Source organism: Ceratotherium simum, chromosome 25, assembly GCF_057802395.1.
Source record: "Ceratotherium simum simum isolate JZ-2026a chromosome 25, ASM5780239v1, whole genome shotgun sequence".
Classification (NCBI taxonomy): domain Eukaryota; kingdom Metazoa; phylum Chordata; class Mammalia; order Perissodactyla; family Rhinocerotidae; genus Ceratotherium; species Ceratotherium simum.
Genome location: NC_141924.1, coordinates 27,689,862 through 27,713,631, shown reverse-complemented (window position 1 = coordinate 27,713,631; position 23,770 = coordinate 27,689,862). Strand labels below are relative to the sequence as shown.

Below are 23,770 nucleotides of genomic sequence, written 5' to 3'. Positions count from 1 at the left end.
TGAAGCGTTTCCATGCCCTCTCTCTGGGAGGGCCACTCTCCGAGCACCTGTGTTCAATTCAGAAGCTCTCGGAATCACAGTGTTCAAGAGTTTTCATCGAGGTCTAGTTCCCCTCCCTGCTTCCCAGAGGTCAGAGAGTAGGCTGGCTGAAAGTTCCAACCCTCTCATCACTTGCTCTTTCTGGTGACCAGCCCTATCTGAGGCTAGCTAGGGACCCCTCCTAAGTCACCTCATTAGCATAAGCGTAGGTGTGATCAAAAGGGGCTCATTATGAATAACAAAAGGTACTCCTTACCACTTAGGAAATTCCAAGGGTTTTAGGAGCTTGGTGTCAGCAACCAGGGACCAAATATATTATACCCCCAAGCTTACCATATCACTCAGCAATTTCACTTCTAGGACTCTACCCAAGAGAAATGAAAACATATGTTCATGCAAAGACTTATACAAATCTTCATGGCAGCATTATTCCTAACTGCCAAAACGTGGAAACAATCCAAATGTCCATCAACTGATGAACGGATAAATAAAATACGGCATATCTATACAAGAGAACAGTATGCAGCAATACAAAGGAACAAAATACTGATACATGCTATACGGATGAACCTCAAAAATATTAAGTGAAAGAAGCCAGGGGCAAATGACTACTATGTTTTTCATTCTATTTCTATGAAATTCCCAGAAAACCCAAATTTATAGAGACAGAAAACAGATAAGTGGTTGGCTGCGGTGGGAGCTGAACTGACTGCAAACAAGCTTGAGAGAATTTGAGGAAGGGAAGGTTAATGAAAATGTTCCTGAAGTGTCTTGTAAATGGTTGTACAACTCCATATATTTACTAAACATCACTGACCTGTATGCTCACATGAGTGATTTTTATAGTATGTAAATTATACCTCAATAAAGCTGTTAAAAGGGTGTGGGTAGAACAGTGAAGTTACCTCTTCTGAACTTTCGAAAATGTGATGATTGGACTGCTGTATCAAGGCAAAGCTCAAAGGATGGCCAAGCAAAAAGAAAGAATCCAGGTTCTTAATGATGTCATTGAGCCACTGATTTGACAATCCAGAACCACCTATCTGCAGACTTCCAATATGTGATAGAATTTCCTTTTTTTTTTTTTTTTTTAATGAGGACGATCAGCCCTGAGCTAATATCCATGCCAATCCTCCTCTTTTTGCTGAGGAAGACCAGCCCTGAGCAACATCTAATGCCGACCCTCCTCCTTTATTTTTTTCCCTTTTCCTCCCCAAAGCCCCAGTAGATAGTTGTTACGTTATAGATGCACATCCTGCTAGTTGCTGTATGTGGGACGCTGCCTCAACATGGCCCGACAAGCAGTAGGTCGGTGCACGCCCGGGATCTGAACCCGGGCTGCCAGAAGCGGAGCATGTGCACTTAACCACTAAGCCATGGAGCTGGCCCCAGAATTTCCTTCTTAAGGTTAAAAATAAAAGAATATGAAAGTTCTAAGGGATATAAGAATACGTTCATTTCATTATAGAAAACTTGGAATATCATCCATATAGGAAGACATCAAGAAAAAGCCAGGAATTCTGGTGGATCCTGAAGGATAAAAGAATACCATGGGGAGGGGTAGGGACCAGACCAGTGGCACAAGAGGTTAAGTGCGCGTGCCCCACTGCAGCGGCCCGGGGTTCGCCGGTTCAGATCCCGGGCGCCCACTGATGCACTGTTTGTTAAGCCATGCTGTGGTGCCGTCCCATATAAAGTAGAGGAAGATGGGCATGGATGTTAGCCCAGGGCCAGTCTTGCTCAGCAAAAAAGAGGAGGATTGGCAGTGGATATTAGCTCCAGGCTGGTCTTCCTCACAAAAACAAAAAACAAAACAAAACAAAAAGGATATGATGGGGAGGGGGCGAAAAGGAGGGAAGAAGGGTGTTTAGTTCAGAACAGTCTGTAACAGTGAAACAAATAAAAATTAACATTTTAAGAGTGCCCACTGTGACTGAGTCAAGCATTTTAACATATCTTATACCTTTTAATCCATATGACTCTTGTGAAAAAAGTATCATTTTACACATGAAGACAATGAGAACCCCAAAATTAAGTTAACTGGTCCAAAAAGTCAAGCAGCTAGTAAAGTAGTGGAGCCAAGATTCTAATCTTCTATCCCAGGATCCAAGCTCCAAAATATATACTCTTTCCTCTATGTTATAATGCTAACCAAAGACTTGACCTATCCCCATTTGAAAGTTTAGATCTTTGTAGAGTGCATCTTTGTCAAGGTGGGTTTACATTTATAGTGCTACACAATGTTTCTTGACCAACAACTTCCACTTAATCAATAAACTAAATGTGATATGCATTCCTCTCTGGGCTTCCAAGACTCTCCTTTTCTGGTTTTCCCCCATGCTTTCTCCACCTCTCCACCTACCCAATACATGTGATGTTCACCAGCCCTCTTCTGATCCTACAGGCTCTCCCTAGGAATCTCATCTACACCCTGAATCTACCACTATTGCTGATGACTTCTGACTTCGTTTCTCCAATTCAGAGAAAATTCTCCCCAGTTTCCCTCGACTGATTAACTCCCTCCAGGCCAGGTTGAATACTTCTCTGTACACTCTCAGATTACACTTACATAAGTCTAATAAGGCATTCCTCAATCATAGTGCATTGTCTGCAGTTCTAGGTCAGATGTCCTTCCTACAGACCCCCAGAACACACCCGTATTTATCTTTATGGCACTTCCCATGTTATATTACAAATAACTATCCATTTCTCCCACCAGACAACAAGCTGTTTGAAACTTGGTACTATGACTTATACACAATCTCCTCAGTACCTCCCATAGTGCAAGACACATAACAGGCACTCAAATATTAACTAAACCAACGAAGAGGAGAAATAAAATTTGCTTTAAATTGGAAGCATACAATTTCTGAAAGACACCTTCAGAAATTTATTTTTTCAAATGAGGAAATAGGCCAAGAAAGGTTAAATGACTAACTCAGTCAAGCCTTGGTCTCTGGAATCACAATTCTCTTCCCACAAAATCACGGTGCCTATTAATTTATGCTTACTGATCTAAGCTCTCCATGAACCTCCAGAAGTAATATAAAAATGTTATTTAGAGAAAAACCATTTCAACTTCATCCTCCCCAACTCTGGCTGGCTATATCAGTTGTGGAGAACTCAAACGTTAATTATTACTTAATAGTTTTTCTGCCCAGAATAATCTTTAATTGAACCAGTCTTTTCACACATACTGTAATTCAATATATATTTATTATGCATCTCTGGGTGAAAAACAATGTGCAAAAAGTTATAATTTGCCAGTACTCTAAAAAATATATACTTAATTATATTGTATGCCTTTTAAGTTTAACAATACCTCAAATGTCTGCCTTAAACCAAAATGTGATACAGCTGAGAAAGACAGACTGAATGTGAACACTAGAGATAGGCACTGCAACTTCATCAGGAAAATCCCCATAGTCCAATGCTAATGTTTTCGATTGTTGCTATGTTAGACTGCAATTGTGTTACTGGGCAACAACTCAGAAGCTAGGACAGCAAGCTCACTAAGGAACAACTGAATCAAACCAAGATTTATAAAAGTACTCTGAGACTCAACTTCACTTTTTTATACCTTTAACTGAAATAACTTTGTTATGAACATCAGACACAGGATTTAGAGCAAAATTTATTTCGCTGTAAAAAAAATTTATAAAAATTACCTAGAATTTATTTAAAGACATTTTGAGAGTGACAGGAGCTTTCCAAAAGAGAATGGCTAGGTTTAGGTTCCTCCTAACTCCATGAATTTTAATCCAAAAGCAATCTGAAGTTACCATATTCAAAAAGCAAATAACTGGGCACTTCCTGACTTCCTTAATTTATTTCTTCCTGGCTTATATCTTGGTTAAAAAAAAAAAAAATAGTGCTGGACTACACAGTCTGTCATCTCTCCATGACCCAGACAGGCAGTCCTGATGAAAAAACATAGAACTTAACAGAATTGCTAATTTATGAGGGCCATACGAAAGTACTGACATAATTTCATAAATTAAGTCTTGACCTGGTAAAAAGTAAAATGGAAAAGGGTAAAATGGGAAGACAGGGAGAAAGGGATAGGAGGAGGGAGGGAGGAACCAGAGTGGGAGACGTGTTTTTAAAACTAAGAGTTTACTATGGGAGACGTGTTTTTAAAACTAAGAGTTTACTATGGGAGACATGTTTTTAAAACTAACAGTTTACTATGGGAGACGTGTTTTTAAAACTAAGAGTCTACCATGGGAGACCTGTTTTTAAAACTAAGAGTCTACTAAGGAAAAACCAGGAACTTGACCAAACTCCCCAGGCCCCCTTGGGAGTAGTGCCAGCATTCCTGAGGGAGTCCTTATTGCTGATACTGTCATGGGAAATTCTCAAATATTCACACTTTCTAGGAACAGAACCTTTCCTTCTGATTCCAATGAATCCTCTCTTTAATCCCCTTTCTTATGGCTTACAGTTGCCCTTCCTCTCTCAGTTACTCTCTCAGATTTTCTTTTACTTCCACTACACTATGGGAGAAGCAAAAAAAAAAAAAAAGCAGACATGCATATTCCTCATCTCTAAGAAACATTCATTTAGCACCTTTTATTTGGAAGAAACTAAGGATAAAGCTCACTGAGATCTGGTGCCCTGCCCTTAAGGAGCTTAAAATCTAGTTAAGAAGATAAGGCAAACAGAGAAATGATAAAACAATACAATATAAAGTGTATCAAATGAGTATGACTGACAAATACACAGTATAGCATTTTAGAGGTGAAGGAGTTCAGAACATGCCACCCCAAAATATGCTTCTTTCGTATATTGATAATTTCAGTTGAAAGCACTTCAGAAACAGCAAAGTCCAAGAGGGGCACTCTGACCCCTTTTTCTTCCTGAAGGCGGCCCGGTGGCGCAAGCGGTTAAGTGCGCGTGCTCCGCTTCAGCGGCCCCGGGTTCACAGGTTCGGATCCCGGGTGCACACCGACGCACCACTTGTCAAGCCATGCTGTGGCGGTGTCCCATATAAAGTAGAAGAAGATGGGCACAGATGTTAGCTCAGGGTCAATCTTCCTCAAGAAAAAAGGGGAGGATTGGCATCAGATGTTAGCTCAGTGCTAGTCCTCCTCACCAAAAAAAAAAAGCAGCAGAAAAAAAAAAAAAAAGGAGCTAAAACTCCCATACGAAAGGTGCCCTCCTGGTCCTTGTACCAGGAGAAAGGAAGACATTCTTATCACCAAAGACTGGGAATCGAGGCCCAGAAATCTGTACAAACCTTGTGAAACCCTTATCTCCCTAGTCACTTCTCCACAATTTACTACTCCAAGTCCAAACCCCTTTGTCTTGTCAATTTTTCACAAATTTATGGTTTCTTTGTCTAAATGGTACAAAAGCTTTCTGCTCTGGACACTTCTTCAGGTCTTCATTCTCCCGTGAAAGCCTCCATGTACATGTAAAAAATTTTTTAAAACTTGTATGCTTTTCTTCTGTTAATCTGTTTTATGTCAATTTAATTCTTAGGTCCCGCTAGAGACCCTAAAAGGGTAAAGAATTTTTCCTCCTCTACAGAGGTCATGGTGGAGTTGAACTTATAGAGGTACAATTTAGATTTTAGGAAACAAGGGAAGAAATCAAGTCAGGTAGGTAGAATGACATGAAGACTGGTAAGGAAGGGAGAAAGCACATAGTAGGTTTAGAGGATAATGAAGAAACCAGTCTGGTCAGAGCAGAGCTTTTCTATAAAGAACATAAACTTGATGGGCCGGCCCCGTGGCTTAGCGGTTAAGTGCGCACGCTCCGCTGCTGGCAGCCCTGGTTCGGATCCTGGGCGCGCACCGATGCACTGCTTCGCCAGCCATGCTGAGGCCGCGTCCCACATACAGCAACTGGACGGATGTGCAGCTATGACATATAACTATCTACTGGGGCTTTGGGGGAAAAATAAATAAATTAAAAAATTTTAAAAAAAAACCTTATTAAAAAAAGAACATAAACTTGAAATGGCAGTGAGAGGAGATTTTGAAGAGTTCAAAATGTGAACTTTAATCAGTAAGAAAGAATATTTCTGGAAATTTTTTACATAGATACATACACATATTCCCTAAAAGTACATATAAAGTAGACAATTTGAGAAAATTACTTACTGAACCTAATATATTATGTATGACAAAGTTGAAATAAAACTCATTTACTTTAGGCAGAGACAGTACCTAGAAAACACAAAGAATTCTGACAATTCACTAATCTGTTAAGATTTCATTCTTCTAAGCTTCTTGAATTAGAAATTCCCATGACAAAATGCTGACTTTTGATTACTAAGGATTTTATCATGCAACATGAGTCATTCTTGATTTTTCTTCTTCTCTGCTTGTCTTGTCCAACTCTTGAATATTTCATTACTTCAACATAAGCATATGGGAAAGAAAAAGGGGGAGTGGACTAAAGTGAAATCTACAGACTTTTGCAATACAGTAAGGGCATGATGTAAAGAACATTAAACTTCAAGTTCTAATTCCCATTACTAATAGTTTGATTTCAAAGAAGTCATTCAGTCTCACAGTGTCTAAAATGTTCTCATCTACTTTCTCACCTACTCGAAAGGTTACTGCATTCAAAACATCATGAAAAAGTGCCCTGAAAACTACTTGCCATGCGAATTACATCATTAAGGGTTCAATGAGTGGAGAAACAGTGAGGTTACTGGTTAAACCAAGGCTTAAAAACCACCTGTGGAAACTCAGTGTTTCAATCTTCCAATGCTCTATGTAACCCTAAATTGGTATTACTCTATTATTTGAGAAAAATTCCTGAATATAGCCTGTTTAGAAAAGAAAATACTCAAAGGAAGGGGACTATCCCACATACTCTGTCCTAAATAACCAAAGGGTAACTCAAATCTATTTACAACTCTCTGGAAAGTCCTGTGTGACACTGAAATTGAAAGCATTCTAATAATTCTAAACAAAATGAGTTTGAAATCAAAACTCAATAAAAAAGGAGAGTATTAACTGTAACCCACCTACAGGCTAAACCCATGAATTTAGAGAATTCTGAATCCAGATAATTGTAGGGTAAATACATTTAATTATATTCTAGTTGAACATTAGGCTTGTTTATGGAGATGTTGCTTGGTAACAGAAGCATTAACAACATACTCAGTTTAGATCTACTCAAGTATTTTCTCCGCTAGCCTGAACTCATTATGAACTATATCATCTATAAGAAGTTAAGCGCAAGTTTCTTGATATCCTAGACGTCTTTGAGATTTTATTCAAATAGTTTCATCATTACAACTCATGTGACCAAAGGCTTTTAAAATACTTGGCAGTGGGCACTTTTAAGAGCTAAGTGCCCATTTATTACTGTCAAAAGCTGGACACTAAGGATTTATCAAAGCGTCCATTTAAGCCCGGCATTCATTTACATATTCTAGACGTTCTCTCTGTAAGGAAAGCCAACATCACTATTAAAGTTCTTCCGGGTCAAGGAAAATGGTAGCACAGCTCTTTCATCACAAATTAAACTGGAGGTACCACACATATAGCCAGTTACTAAACTAGCTACACCACCACCACACAGGAGTGCATCAAAAAGCTCCACGCAGAGTTTCACCTGCATTTCATTGGCTACCGAACAGCCTCCTTTTCTAACACCCGTTCCCATTACATTACAAGAAAAATAACAAAAAAGAATTAAAGGGCAAGTTGCGAAGGAAAAAAAAAAAAAAAAAGAGTACTGCAAACTATGGACAAGACAGCGTCCCCATAAAGAGAGGTTACGTACCAGACTCACACACGGTCCTTGCAAGGTGCGCACAGAAAACTTAGTGACCGGTGTTCTGGCCGCACTCGCCACCGGGGGACACCTCCACGGCTCCAACCACCGGCACCCACTGAACTCTCCTCGCGGGGGCATTGGAGCTAAAAAAGCCCGTCCCACACGTGGGGCGCTGGCCCAGCCCGCCACGCCTGGCGCGGTCCCGGCGCCGCTCGCGGCAGGGGCTGAAGAGGAGGAGCTGGAGGAGGAGCGGGGCCGAGCGCGCCCCTGGACTCCCGAGCCCGGGGCAAGCTGAGGTATCCCCACAGAGCTCCGCGCTGCAGAAGAGCCCCGCTCCTCCTCGGGACACTGGCCTTCTCAGGGGTGCGGGGCCAGCCGGCGCCGACCCCCGGCCCCGAAGCCACCCACAGCCCGCCGCCCCTCAAGCCCCGCGGAGCGGACTCAGCCGCGAGACCTAAGGCCACGCGAAGCAGGAAGTCCCACCCCTACGCCGACGTCACCGGCGCCGCGGACGCCGGCAGCGGCGGGAGGCCGTTAGAGGGAGGAGGCGAGCGAGCCGAGGCGGGAGCGGGGGCCGATGCCCGCGGGAACGCGGAGGCCCTGGTGGCGCTCCGACAGGACATTGAGGGGACGCGGAGGTCCCTTGAGCCGAAGGGAACGGGAAACCCAGGACCGGGCCCTTGCTCCGAGGAGCCAGAGTGACGCGCGTGGGTGAGCGGGAAGCTCATCTCCCTCGCCTCCTGCTAACGCAGTGTCCCATTTCGCGCTTCTCCTTCCCTCTGCCGGCTCTTCCCACACTTTTCTGCTCTGAGGGGCCCGATGCTGGTCCTGCCGCCACCCCCATCTGCCTTCGTGCCCGACCGTGCAGATGTCATGTGTCCCGAAGTCTCCTGCCTACCACGTCGGCCTTGGGGCGTCACCCCGCGAGTGGAGAGTCGGCTCCGCTGCCACGAGGAAACGGCCAGGGCGGGACCAGGGCCCGGGAGCGACTCCCTCCGCGCCCCCGCGCCTGCTGCTCCATCTCATCGCGTCGCTACCGCAAGTTCAGGGCCCACTGCGGGTCGCGTGGTGAACTGTTCGTCTTCAGCTTGTAAACTAGGGTTGGAAGAAAAGGGACTCGCTTTTGACAACCTCAGTTGTATGCCAAAAGCTGAAATCAGATAGGGTTTCAGCCTTTCAGAGAAGGTGGTAGAAGAAATAGGCACCCTCCCTTCCCCCAGCGTCTGTTCAGTGCCTTGGTCTGGGTTTTGATTCTCACTATATTGTGAAGCACAGCTTATTTTTACCCCAGGGTTAACATTTTCGGGCTCTAGTTATGACCAGAAAGGCAGATGTGACCTTTTTGTTGAAATGAGGAAAGAGGAGCCCTTAGATGGGACAGTGAGTTGGGTAATGGAGTGTTAATGGATTGATCACATAGATGTGGGAGATGTATCAGTGAGCAGAATATAGAATCCAGAAATAAACTGCTGTGTACGTATGAGTGTTTAATATAATAATAGTAGCTTACATTTGCTGAGCACTTAGTGTCAAGTACTGGAGCACTTTTTCAGGTGATGTTATTGAACCTTCTGTAAGATAGGTGCAGTTACTATCTCGATTTTACAACATTACCTGCCAGAGCCTTTACTGGTAAGTGTTGAAACGAGGCAGTCTGACTCTAGAAGTCTCAGTGGTAATCAGTAAACTCTATGTTACAAATCATTGGTCAGTGGGAACAAGATTATCTGAGAAATGACTAACTATAGGGGACAGCTTTACATCTATCTCATTTCTCAAATAAATACCAGATGAATCGAGAGTTTAAATGTAAAAACTAAAACCATAAAAATACTACAAGAAAATGGAGGTATCTTTATAATCTTGAGCTGAGAAAGGCCCTAAGTATGAGACAAGAACCAGAAACCATAAAAGAAAAAAATGGTAAAAATCAACCTCGTAAAGATCGTAGTCTTCTGCACACAAAATTAGAATACAGCTAATGAACCAGTGGAAAATAAATTTGTATCATGGAAAAAGATGGAAAAATATTCATAATATCAAAAAGGCTCATAGCATATCAATTTTAAAACTTAATACCACAATAAATAAAATTGGCAAAGGGTGTCAATAGGACATTCGTAAACAAACAAGAAAAAGAAACGTCTAGTTAACAAATGAGATGTTCAACTTCCAAACAGATTCTTTTTGTCTATCAGTGCAGATAGAGATATGGGGATACAATTACTGTTGTGCACTATTGGTGTGAAGTTGAAATTGGTACAACCTTATTTACCGAAATTTAACATAAGCGTTAGCCTTTGCCCCGACAATCTCATTTCCTAGTCATTCTCTTTAAGGAAAATAAAAAAAAGAAAACAGATTCACAAGGATGTTCCTAACTGCCGTTTTTTAAATTAAAGGTGCTTCTAGAAAGAACATAAGTGCCTTCACTGAGTGTACACTCACACACACAGACACACACACACACACCCTTTCCTGCCATATGTATTTTCCCCTGATTCTTTTTTTTTTTTTTTTTTTGCTGAGGAAGATTAGCCCTGAGCTAACATCTGTTGCCAGTCCTCCTCTTTTTTTGCCTGAGGAAGATTAGCCCTGAGCTAACATCTCTGCCAGTCTTCCTCTGTTTTATATGTGGATTGCCACAACAGCATGGATGACAAGTGGTGTAGGTCCGTGCCCGGGATCTGAACCCATGAACCTGGGCTGCCTAGGCGGAAGGTGCCAAACTTAACCACTAGGCCATGGGACCAGCCCCCTCCCCTGATTCAACATTTGTCATCTACTTTATTTTTGTGTACAAAAGTTTTAATTTTAATGTAGCCAAAATGCTAATAGAATTATACAGATATTAAAAGGATAGTTTCAACAACTTTATGCAATAAATTCAACAACTTAAGTGAAATGGACAAATTCCTGAAAAAATAAAAAAACTGACACAAGAAGGAAAAGAAAATCTAAATAGCCCACTATCTATTAAAGAAATTGAATTTGTAATCAAAAACCTTCCCACAAAGAAAACTCCAGGCCCAGATGGCTTCACCAGTAAATTTTATCAGACATTGAAAGCATGTAAAATGCCAATCCTATGCTATTTCAGAAAATAGAGCAGGAAGAAACACTTCCAAACTCATTTTATGAGGCCAACATAATCCTGATACCAAAACTTGACAAGGACATTTTACGAGAAAATTACAAACCAACATCCCTCATGAATATAGATTAAAAGTTCTTAATGAAATATTGGCAATTCAAACCTTGCAATATAGAGGATAAAATACCATGGCCAAGGAAAGTGAGATTTAACATGGAAAAGTCAGTGTAATTCACCACATTAAGAGAATGGAAGAGAAAAAAAATGATAGTCTCAATAAATGCAGAAAAAGCATTTGACAGTTGAAACCCATTCATGTTAAAAACTCAGCAAACTAGGAATAGAAGGGAACTTCTTCAATATGGTAACATCATGTTTGAAAAACATGATGATGAAATATTACATCTTTTTCCCATAAGGTCAGGAACAACCTGAGACAAGAATATCTGCTCTCACCACTTCTATTCAGGGTTATCTTGAAAGTCTTAATGCAATAAAACATTAAGAAAAAGCATAAATATTGGAAAGACTTGGACTTCCTGATTTCAAAACTTAAAACTACAGTAATCAGGACAGTGCTGTACTGCAAGAAACATAGATATATATATAGATCAGTGGAATATAATTCAGAGAAATAAACCCTTACATTTATGGTCAGTTAACTTTTGACGAAGGTGACAAGACAATTCAATGGGGGAAATAATGGTCTTTTCAATAAATGGTGGTGGAAAAACTGGATATCCACATGGAAAAGAATGAACTTGGATCCCTACCTCACGCCATAAAAATGTTAAGATGAATCAAAGATCCAAATGGAAGAGCTAAAACTGTAAAACTCTTAGGAAAAAACTTAGCCATAGGGGCTGGCCTGGTGGCATAGTGGTTAAGTTCACACTCTGCTTCCGTGGCCCAGCGTTCGCTGATTCAGATCCAAGGCATGGACCTACACCACTCATCAAGCCATGCTGTGGCAGCGACCCACATACAAACTAGAGGAAGATTGGCACGTATATTAGCTCAGGGCCAATCTTAAGAAAAAGAAAAAGGGGGGCGGGGGAGATTGGCAACAGATGTTAGCTCCAAGCTGATCTTCCTCATCAAACAAAAAAAAGGAACCAAACAACATAGCTATAAATCATGGCAATTGTATTAGGCAATGGTTTCTTAGACATGACACAAAAGGCACAAACAACCAAAAGAAAAAACAGATAAATTTTACTTTATCAAAATTAAAAACTTTTGTGCTTAAAGAACACTATCAAGAAAGTAAAAAGACAACCTACAGAAGGGGAGAAAATATCTGAAAATCATATATCTGATAAGGGACTTGTATTCAAGATATAGAAAGAACTCTTACAATTCAACAATAAAAAGACAAACCAATTTAAAAGTGGACTAAGGATTTAAATAGAAATTTCTCCAAAGAAGATATACAAATGGCCAATAAACATGAGAAGATGATCAACATACTTCATCATTAGGGAAATGCAAATCAAAACCACAGTGAGATACCACTTTATACCCATTAGGATGGGTATATATTTTTGCTATAAAGCAAAAAGATGGACAATAACAAGTGTTAGTGAAGATGTGGAGAAATTGGAACCCTCGTACCCCAGTGGTGGGAATGTACAATTGTGCTTTGGGAATAGTTTGGCAGTTCCTCAAGAGGTTAAACATAGAATTGCCATATGACCCAGCAATTCCACTCCTAGGTGTATACCTACATGAACTGAAAACACGTTCACACAAAAATTTGTACACAAATATTCATAACAACATTATTCATATTAACCAAAAGGTAGAAACAACCCAAATGCCAATCAGCTAATGAATAAATAAACAAAATGTGGTATATCTATCCTGTGGAATATTACTCAGCCATAAAAAGGAATGAAGTACTGATTCATGCTACCACCTGTGGAACCTTGAATACACTATATGCTCAATGGAAGCCACATATTGTATGATTCCATTTATATGAAATGTCCACAATAGGCAAATCCATAGGGAAAGAAAGTAGATTAATAGTTGTCAGGGGCTGGGGATAGGGACAAGGGAGACTAACTGCTACTGAGTACAAGGTTTATATTTGGAGTGATGAAAATATTCTGAAATTAGTGATGATGGTTGCACAGCTTTGTAAATATACTAAAAACCACTAAATTATACATTTGAAAAGAGTGAGTTTTATGGCATGTGGATTATATCAATAAAAAATTGGAAAAAAATAAGTAAAACTATTCACAGACTACATTGGAAAGAAAGAAAAGTGTATTCACAGACAATGTAATTGAATACATAGAAAAGCATAGGGAGTATACAAAAGAGCTACTAGAACTAATAATTTAGCAAGTCACAGGATACAGGGTCAATATTGAAAAATTAGTTCTATATACTAGCAACAAACAACTGGGAAATGAAAACAATACCATTTATAATGTATCCAAAAACATGAGAAACCTGGGAATAAACTTAACAAAAGATGTAGCTCTGTGTTGAAAACCACAAAACATAGCTGAAGGAAATTAAAGAAGACTTAAATAAATGGAGAAATATGTCATATTCATGAATGGGAAAACTCTTATCATTAAGCTGTCCATTGTTCTAAATTGATTTGTAGATTCAACCCAATCCCTATCAAAATTCAAGCAGGCTTTTTTTAAGACAGACAAAATAATTTTAAACTTTACCTAAAAAGGTGAAGGACCTAGAATAGCCAAAACAATCTTTAAAAACGAACATAATTGGAAGACTTACACAGCCTGATTTCAAAACTTCTATAAAGTTAAAGTAAGCAAGACAGTGTGTTATTTGCATAAGGATAGACTAGTACATAAAAAGATTCTAGTCTAGAAATACCCAGACATATACAGTCATTTCATTTTTTAACTAAGGCACCAAAGCAATTAAACAGTGAAAGAAAAGTATTTTTCAAACAAATATTGCTAAAACACCTGGATATCTATTTGTTAAAAAAATGAACTTCAGCCCTATTTCATTCCACACACAAAAATTAATTAAAGATGGCTCATAGGCCTAATGTAAAACCCAGATCCATAAAACGTCTGGGAAAAAACACAGAAGAGCATTTTTATAGCTTCGGAGTAGGCAAATATTTCTTGCATGAGACACAAAAGGCACTAATCGTAAAAAGATAAATTTGACAAATTGGACTTCATCAAAATTTAAATTTCTGTTCTTCAAAGACAACATTGTGCAACAGACTGGGAAATATTCACCACACCTATCTAGCGAAGGACTTGTATCAAGAATACATACAGAACTCCAACAAATTAACAATAAAAATTAAGTTATGGGCTGGCCTGGTGGTGCAAGCAGTTAAGTGCGCACGCTCCGCTGTGGCGGCCCGGGGTTCGCTGGTTCGGATCCCGGGTGTGCACTGACACACTGCTTGGCAGGCCAGGCTGTGGCGGCATCCCATGTAAAGTGGAGGAGGATGGGCATGGATGTTAGCCCAGGGCCAGTCTTCCTCAGCAAAAAAAGAGGAGGATTGGCAGATGTTAGCACAGGGCTGATCTCCTCTCACACACACACACACAATTAAGTTATGAACAATAACTCACTTAAGATAATAGCATCTCAACAAAGTCAGTATAGAGGGAAAGTACCTTAACATAATAAAGGCCATATATGACAAACCCACAGCTAACATAATACTCAACAGTGAAAAGCTGAAAACTTTCCCTCCAAGATCAAGAACAAGACAATGATGCCACTCTTGCCACTTTTATTCAACATAGTATTGGAAGCCCTACCCAGAGTAATTAGGCAAGAAAATTATACAATATATATAATTAACAATAATAAATTAATATTAATCAATTTATAGTATTATCTATAGAAAACCCTAAAGACTCTGCCGAAACTACTTTAGAACTACTAAATGAATTCAGTAAAGTAATAGGATACAAAATAAATATGCAAAAATCTATTGCATTCCTATACGCTAGTAACAAACTATAAAAGAAACTAAGAAAACAATCCCATTTATAATTGCATCAAGAAGAATAAAATACCTAGGAATAAATTTAACCAAGGAGGTTAAAGACCTGTACACTGAAAACTATAAGACATTGATGAAAGAAATTGAAGAAGACACAAATAAATAGATATTCCATGCTTATGGAATGGAAGAATTAATATTGTTAAAATGTCCATACTACCCAAAGCAATCTACACATTCAGTGCAATCCCTATCAAAATTCCAATGGCATTTTTCACGGAAATAGAACAAATAATCCTAAAATTTGTATGGAACCACAGAAGATTCTGAATAGACAAAGCAATCTTGAGAAAGAAGAACAAAGCCTGAGGCATCATACTCCCTGATTTCAAACTATATTACAAAGCTGTAGTAATCAAAAAAGTATGGAATTAACGTAAAAACAGACATAGAAATCAATGAAACAGAATGGAGAGCCCAGAAATAAACCCACACTTAAATGGTCAATTAATTTATGACAAAGGAGCCAAGAATATACAATGGAGAAAGGACAGTCTCTTCAATAAAGGGTGTTGGGAAAATTGGACAGCCACATGCAAAAGAATGAAACTGGACCACTATCTTACACCATACACAAAAACTAAGTCAAAATGGATTAAAGACTTGAATGTAAGACCTGAAACCATAAAACTCATAGAAGAAAACATAGGTGGTAAGCTCCTTAACATCAGTCTTGGTGATGATTTTTTGGACTTAACACAAAAAGCAAAGACAATGAAAGCAAAAATAAACAAGTGGGACTACATCAAACTAAAAAGCTTCTGCACAGCAAAAGAAGCCATCAACAAGATGAAAAGGCAACCTACCAAATGGAAGAAAATATTTGCAAATCATATATCTGATAAGGGGTTAATATCCAAAATATATAAAGAATTCATACAACTCAATAGCAAAAAAAAACAATCTGAGTAAAAAATGGGCAGACACACATGGTGACTATAGTTAATAATACTGTACTGCATATTTGAAAGTTGCTAGGAGAGTAAATCTTAAAAGTCCTCATCACAAGGAAAAAAATTTTTGTAACTATGTATGGTGATGGATGTTAACTAGACTTATTGTGGTGATCATTTCACAATATGTTTAAATATTGAATCATGTTGTACACCTGAAACTAATATAATGTTATATGTCAATTATATCTCAATAAAAAATTTTTAAACAAAAAAATAGTAGCAAAGACTTGAACAGACCCTTCATGAGATATACAAATGGCTAATAGCACATGAAAAGGTGCTCACTATCTCTAGTCATCAAGGAAATGCAAATTAAAGCCACAATGAGATTCCATTTCACATGCACTAAAGTGGCTAAAATCAAAAAGTCTAATAATAACACAAATATTAGTGAACATTTAAAGCAGCTGGAACTCATACATTGCTGGTGTGAGTGTAAAATAGTACAGTCACTTTGGAAAACTGCTTGGCAATTTGTTTATAGTTAAACATTCATCTACCCTATTCATGACCCAGCAATTTCACTCTTAGTTACCAAAGAGAAATGAAAATATAAGTTCACAAAAAGACATACAAAGAATGTTTAGAGCAACCTTCTTCATAATAACTAAAAACTGGAAAACACCTAAATATACATCAACAGGAGCACAGATAAGCAAATTATAGATTTATATGATGGAATACAACTCAGCAATAAAAAGGAACTGCCAATATACCTAACAACATGGGTAAATCTCATGGATATTTTGATAAACAGAAGAAGCCAGGCACAATACAGTATTGCTGAATGGTTCTATTTCTATGAAATCCAGGAAAGACAATACTAATCTGGTTTTAGAAATCCAAAAGTGGTTGTAGACTACAATGACAAGAAGGAGACAAGGGAAATTTCTGGGGTGATGGAAAAGTTCTATATTTTGTTTGGAGTGGTGGTTACACAGCTATATACAGTTGTTAAACTCATCAAAATGAATGAATGAGAAGAACAAAGTTGGAGGACTGATGCTACCTGACTTTAAGACTTACTATAAAGCTACAGTAATCAAGACAGTGTAGTATTAGCAAAATAATACACAAATAGATCAATGGTACAGAATAGAGAGCCTAGAAATAGACCCCCATAAATATAAACTGATCTTTGACAAAGGAGCAAAGGCAATACAATGGAGCAAAGACAGTCACTTCAACAAATGCTGCTAGAACAAACTGGACATCCACATACAAAATTATGAATCTAGACACAGACCTTATACCCTTCACAAAAATTAACTCAAAATAGATCATAGACTTAAATGTAAAATGCAAAACTATAAAATCCTAGAAGAAAACAGGAGAAAACCTAGATGACCTTGGGTATGATGATGCTTTTTTAGATACAACACCAAAGACATCATTCATGAAAGAGATAATTGGTAAGTTGGACTTCAATAAAATTAAAAATTATGCTCTGTGAAAGACAATGTCAAGAGAATTAGAAGACAAGCCGTGGACTGGGAGAAAATATTTTCAAATGACACATCTCACACAAAAGACACATCTCATAAAGGACTGTTATCCAAAATATACAAAGAACTCTTAAAACTCAATAATAAGAAAATAAACAACCTGATTAAAAAATGGGTCAAAGACCTTAACAGATACCTCACCAAAGAAGATATACAGATGGCAAATAAACATATGAAAAGATCCTCCACATCATACGTCATCAGGGAAATGCAAACTAAAACAACGAGACACCACTACACACCTATTAGAATGGCCAAAATCCAGAACACTGACAAGACCAAATGCTGACAAGGATGTGGAGCAACAGAAACTCGCATTCATTGCTAGTGGGAATGCAAAATGGTACAGCTTCTTTGGAAGACTGTTTGGCAGTTTCTTACAAAACTAAACATACTCTTACCATGTGATCCAGCAATTGCACTCCTTGGTATTTACTCAAAGGAGTTGAAAACTCATGTTCATATAAAAACCTGTACATGGGGGCTGGCCTGGTGGCGCAGCGGTTAAGTGGGCACACTGCACTGCGGGGGCCCGGGGTTCGCAGGTTCAGATCCCGGGCAGGCACCAATGCACCGCTTGTCAAGCCATGCTGTGGCAACCTCTCATATAAAGTAGAGGAAGATGGGCATGGATATTAGCCCAGGGCCAGTCTTCCTCAGCAAAAAGAGGAGGATTGGCATCGGATGTTAGCTCAGGGCTAATCTTCCTCAAAAAAAAAAAAAAAACCTGTACATGGATGTTTCTAGCCGCTTTATTCATAATTGCCAAAACTTGGAAGCAACCAAGATATCCTTCAGCAGGTGAATTGATAAACTGTGTTACGTCCAGACAATGGAACATTATTCAGCACTAAAAAGACATGAACTATCGAGCCGTGAAAAGACATGGAGAAACCGTAAGTGCATATTTACTAGGTGAAAGAAGCCAATCTGAAAAGGCTGTAGCAATCCAAATATAGGACATTCTAGAAAAGGCAAAACTATGGAGATGTTAAAAAGATCAGGGGTTGCCAGGTTAGGGGTGGGGGTGGGAGAGATGAATAGGCAGAGCACAGAGGATTTTTAGGGCAGTGAAAATATTCTGTATGGGTATATGTCATTATACATTTGTCCAAACCCATAGAATATACAACACCAAGAGTGAACCCTAAAGTAAAGTATGGACTTTGGGTGATTATGATGTGTCAATGTCGGTTCATCGTTGGTAAAAAATGTACCATTCTGGTGAATGATGTTGATAATGGGGAAGGATATGCATGTGTGCAGGGGTATATGAGAAATCTCTGTACCTTCATCTCAATTTTGTTATAAACCTAAAACTGCTCTAAAAAAAGTTTTTAAAAAATGAACATCTAAGATTGTGCGTTTTATTCTATGTTAATTATACCACAATAAAATATGTATTTAAAAGTGCTAATAAAGATGATACTTTTCTATTAACTGAAATACCAATGTCTGCTAGCAAGGTCACTTTCTTCCTGGAATGAAGATACCTGAGAAATCTAATCAGGAGGTTGCCAGGTGCACCCATACTCAGAGCATAGGAAAGTATACGGTCCTGAGGTATAAATCCTATGCAGAAAAGCTTGGTAAGCTATCAAACAGCAACAAATGGGTTTGTCTACTATGCAGATAAATGAAAGAAATAATTGCTGTAAAACTGAAGGCTTCAATATTGTAGAGCTACCAAAGTTCAAGTTACAAGTAAGTGGAATAATGGAGTCCTTAGGCACCTAACAGGAAATTGTTTTACAAGTTTAAATTTTAAATGAGAAAAAGTGAGGACATTTGGAGTATTTAAGCAAGAAAAGAATGCTCTAGGATATGGGAATTCTTGTAATAAAAAGCAGGAATTCCAGTATTGCTTTTCACATTTAATACTTTGTTGCCAGAGCTAGAAATAATGTAAGAGAAATAAGCTTGTATTTTGGAATGTTAAGGAAAAAAAGTTGTATGTCGTCTGGCTCAATGGTAGACAAAACTATTTTTGTCTTCTTAAAATTTCACATACCTTCTCCTTTCCTCATCTCTCCTCTCCTGCTTTCCTATTTCTCTTTCATCATTCTACTTTTCTTTCTTTTTTTTTAGAAAGATTGGCCCTGAGCTAACATCTGTTGCCAATCTTCTTCCTTTTTTCCTTTTTTTTTTCCCCTCAAAGCCCCAGTAGATAGTTGTATGTCATGGTGGTACATCCTTCTAGTTTCTCTATGTGGGACACCGCCTCAGCATGGCTTGATGAGCTGTGCATAGGTGCGCGCCCAGGATCCAAACTGGCGAACCCCAGGCTGCCAAAGCTGAGCGTGTGAACTTATGCGCTACAGCATCAGGCCAGCCCATCTTCTTTTCTTTTCCTGCCTGTTCTCTTTCTTTCATCCTCTTCATTTTTTTCTCTTTTTCCTCCTCTAGATCAGGTTTCTCAACCTTAGTTTACTGATTGACCTCCTAAGAAGCCATTTTAGACACTTTTTTTTCTAATTGCTCCTCCTGCCCCCTAAGATCTTAAACCACAGATATCCTGTATTTATGTACTGTGGCTCTTTGGAGGGCCACAAACCATTGTAATATCTAAGGTTTTTTGCCCCATGGAGAATGCATGCTCCAGATAATAAGCTCTTTGAGGGGAAGGATCATGTTTGGCTTACCATTGTATGCTCTATGCTTGATATAATGCTTGGGAGATAGTAGGCAATCAATAATTATATTAGATGAATATTTATTGAATTAAAAGTGAAAAATGATCTCTGCTACAAATTTATCAGTCAACTAAACTAAAATTCTTGGACCTTTTTTAGACAATGCTACCTACTACTGATTACTCCACAATACCTCCACATTCCAAGAGTGTCTCCCTGAGATTATATCCTTTGACTTCATGGAAACTTGGAAAGCACACTAATGACAAAAGCAATACACTTGCAGCCAATTCCAAGAGTGGGTTATTATACAGGTAGCTAATTTCATCTATCATAACTGATTCTTTTTTTCCTAGCTTCAGTTTCAGAAGGTGATCACTTCCTAAATTTTTCTCTAAATTCTGAGGGTGTCTAGCCTCTTTGATTCTTATAATCCACTATTCAAGTTTATCGATTTCAGTTGAGGTATAAGAATTAGAGAATAAAAGATGGTGAAGGCACTGTAGGAGAGGGAGAAAAGAAATAGAGGAAGTATTAAACTTTTCTCGATGTTTTTATCTGTAAGAGCTCTTCTAGCTCTAAAATTTTGTGATCTTGATGATATGCTCTAAGTGAGTGGTTCTCAATGGAAGCATTTTTGCAATCTGTGGAGGTGTCATTAGTTGCCTCAAGATTGGGGGACAGTGCTACCAGCACCTGTGGGTGAGGCCAGGGATGCTAAACATCCTACAGTACATGGGACTTTGGTCAGTTCAGGTCCTTGGAAAATCAGACACTAAGACAAAATTAGATGTGCAAGAGGTTTATTGGAGGAAATGGCTGTTAAGAATAAAGGAGATAGGATGCAGTAGGCCAGGAGTGCCTTCAGACTGATGCAGCTCTACTATCTATGAAAGGAGAGAAAGAAGCAAGGTTAAGCAGGAAGAGCCTCAGGCTGCCATAAAGCTCCAAGAAAGTCTTGGCCAAGCCAATAGGGATCCTCAGAGCAAAGACTGCCCATTTGAGGGGGTCCCAGTCTGGGCAAGCATGGCCTGGCTCTAGTACCCCTGCTGTGCTCAGCCATTGGTGGGGAGCAGTTCAGGGAGGGTAAGGCTATAGCATAAATGCTGTGGTGAATTCCCAAGGTGTGGCACTAGAAGACTGTCAGCTAACTACAATCCTCATAGTGGGTTCTCTCTCTTTCTCTCTCTTTTTTTTTAAGAGAAGAAAAATGACACTTGACTCAGAAACCTTTGCCTATAAAACAAGAGAACAAGATGATATAAACAAAAACATCTTCTGAGATGTGCCAAAGTGATGCTTTCCCTTTTTTCTTTTTGCCAGGTTAAAGTTGGATACAGAATAAATTTTTGGGAGGCAAGCCTTTAAAGTTGAGATCCAGCGTGGAAAATAAGATGAATTAACTTTCCAGGCTGCATGAGAATTCACATTTCTGATTTGCAACAGGTTTGTTTCTACTTTTGACCTGAAAAGCCATTTGCGAACTTTGAGGAAACCCGATATCTTTGAAGTTTTGCTTATGGTCGTCAAAAGGGATAGCATCAGCACTTAACAGAGGTGGCACCATCTGGCCTACAGTATCAATAATCTTATCACAGATCCACCCCTGTGGTTTCCCGTTCAGACTCTTTGAGAGTCCCACTGCACTGTTAGCTTCATTTGCCTTCACAGTTTTAGCATCACAGCTAACCATTTTTTTAGTTGATCGTCTGCAACCCTTTGCCTGAGTTATAGGCGGAGAGTCACATTGTTTTGTTTGAAAACCTTCATATCACCATTAACAAATGCTGTACTAGTTTATTTATTTATTTGGCCAACACCTGCTTCTGAATAGGCCAGCTCGGGAGGAATTTTCTTGGCATTATTTTTAATTTGTATCTTGACATTTGGTGGTGGACTAATGTTTGTAATTGCTGCTAGAGGCATTTTGTCAAAGGATTCCTTTTTGGTTCCTTCATCTTCATCATCTGCTTCATCTTCTTCTTAAGTATCACTCCTGATATTTCTGCAGTTTTAGAAGCATTTGCATCTATTATTTCTTATCCTGTTCATGATTTCTTCAATCCTATTTTTTCCTTTCTAGTCTTTCCAGCAGGTTCTCTCTTGAAGGACGGTCTGAGCAGTGCATCCCATGGCCACCATAAAACAACCCTTGCACCACCCTGATCCACTTCTCCACCCATGTTCTGGGAGCAGCTCCTCTATGATTCCTCTAAACCCTCTTCCTGAGTGAAAGTTTAGAATAAGGAGGTTATTGGGACAAACTACACTCCCATCACTCAATTGGTCTCAGGGCTGCAAAGCAACTGCTATTCATCTTTCTCCTCCTCCACTACCCATTTCAAATTTTATTGTCCTTTACCTGTCACCTCCACAGGTCTTGGTGGCTTACCTAAGTATGACCCAAATCCCATTCCTGATGATAATGTGTATTTATTGGTAATTATACACTGCTTGGGCTGGGAGTGCTGCACATGTCCTTCCACGGTTCCAATTAATTATCGAGAGACTTCCAAGTGGGTCACGGAGGGTCCACATATATTTTCTTCCCAACCTTTGTATGAAAGCAGCCATTCCTCTTCCTGTTGATTTAGGTCAGTTACTCCTGCCAAGATGGGGACTCCACTTCTTGCCTGCTGGTGCCTGGACACAGAATCCAAAGTGCCCAAACAGTAGCCATAGCTTGTAGTTCAATGGGACCCTTGTGTTCCCTGGCAAAAATGCACCAGGTTTAGAAGTTTGGGGACCAGAACTTCTAAACCTGCAAGGCCCAGAGTTGTGGGAACAGGAAGCACAAAATCTCCCAATGACTTGTTGAGATGTTAAGTGGTCACTTCTGCTCCCTCTCCTTTTTCCTGGACCCATATATTCTTCCTATTGGGACGGTGCCATTCAGGTCTCTGATTTAGTGTATATACTGCATCCTGAAGGGTCATGCTCCAACCTTACAGAATATTGCCTCTAAACTGGCACTTCAGCTGCGCCTTCAGCAGGTAGGAGCCTATCAGGCTCCTATCAGTCTGGCCACTTCTGGATAGTGCCATAGGTGATACAACCAGGAGATGTCTTGGTCATGAGCTCATACTCACATCACCTTTACTGTGAAGTGGTTCCCCTGTTTGGATGCTATGTTGAGTTAGATCCCATGCCAGTGAATCAGGCCTTCTTTAAGCTCCTAGGTAGTGGTATGGCTGAGGCTCTGCAGGCAAAAAAGGCAAACTTAGATCCATCATTGGTATTTATCCCTGTAAGGATGAACCACTGGTCACTCTAGAATGGAAAGGGCTCACTGTTGTTGACTTGCTACCACGTGGCTGGTTTATCTCCTCAAGTAATAGTGCCAAATCAAGAATTCAGTGTTGGTCTCTGTTGCTGGCAAGTTAGACCTTCAAAGACAGAAGTAGCTAGATTGGCCTAGGTAAGTGGGAATTCATGCATTCGGGCTCATGTGAGCCTCTGTCTCTGCAAACGTGGCCATTCCATTCATACACCCGTTGTGCCAGTTCTGGGGTGTGCCGTGACAAAGCTGGCTAACATCAGCTGATAGAGCCTTTTCGTCTACTTGGTTGTTCTGTCCTTGTTCATGGTTGATGCTTACTGGTCAGAATGAAAATGTGATACAAAAATCTTCATCCTTTGTGCCCACTCTGATCTGTTCACATGCCTCTGCTCCAGACCTCCTTGTCTCCAGTCTTCCAGTCTTTTCTGTCAAAATTCTGACCAGCTGGCCAGGTCTTTGCCATCGCCCAGGCATTTGTATAAATTCTCATCACAGG

At 39.6% G+C, this 23,770-nt stretch overlaps 1 protein-coding gene across 5 annotated transcripts in view; it reads right to left on the bottom strand.

Annotated features, from left to right (window-relative positions):
* Positions 1–8,186, bottom strand: part of CEP83 (centrosomal protein 83) — a 125,856-nt gene extending 117,670 nt beyond the window's left edge. For 3 of the 5 annotated variants that reach the window (XM_087449104.1, XM_087449103.1, XM_004417960.3), the window contains exon 1: positions 7,786–8,184. The gene's annotated coding sequence lies outside the window, so the exon portion shown is untranslated. Of the gene's footprint in view, positions 1–7,785 lie in introns of all 5 variants that reach the window. The other 2 variants (XM_087449107.1, XM_087449108.1) reach the window with 1 other exon arrangement.
* Between the last annotated feature and the right edge of the window lie 15,584 nt (positions 8,187–23,770).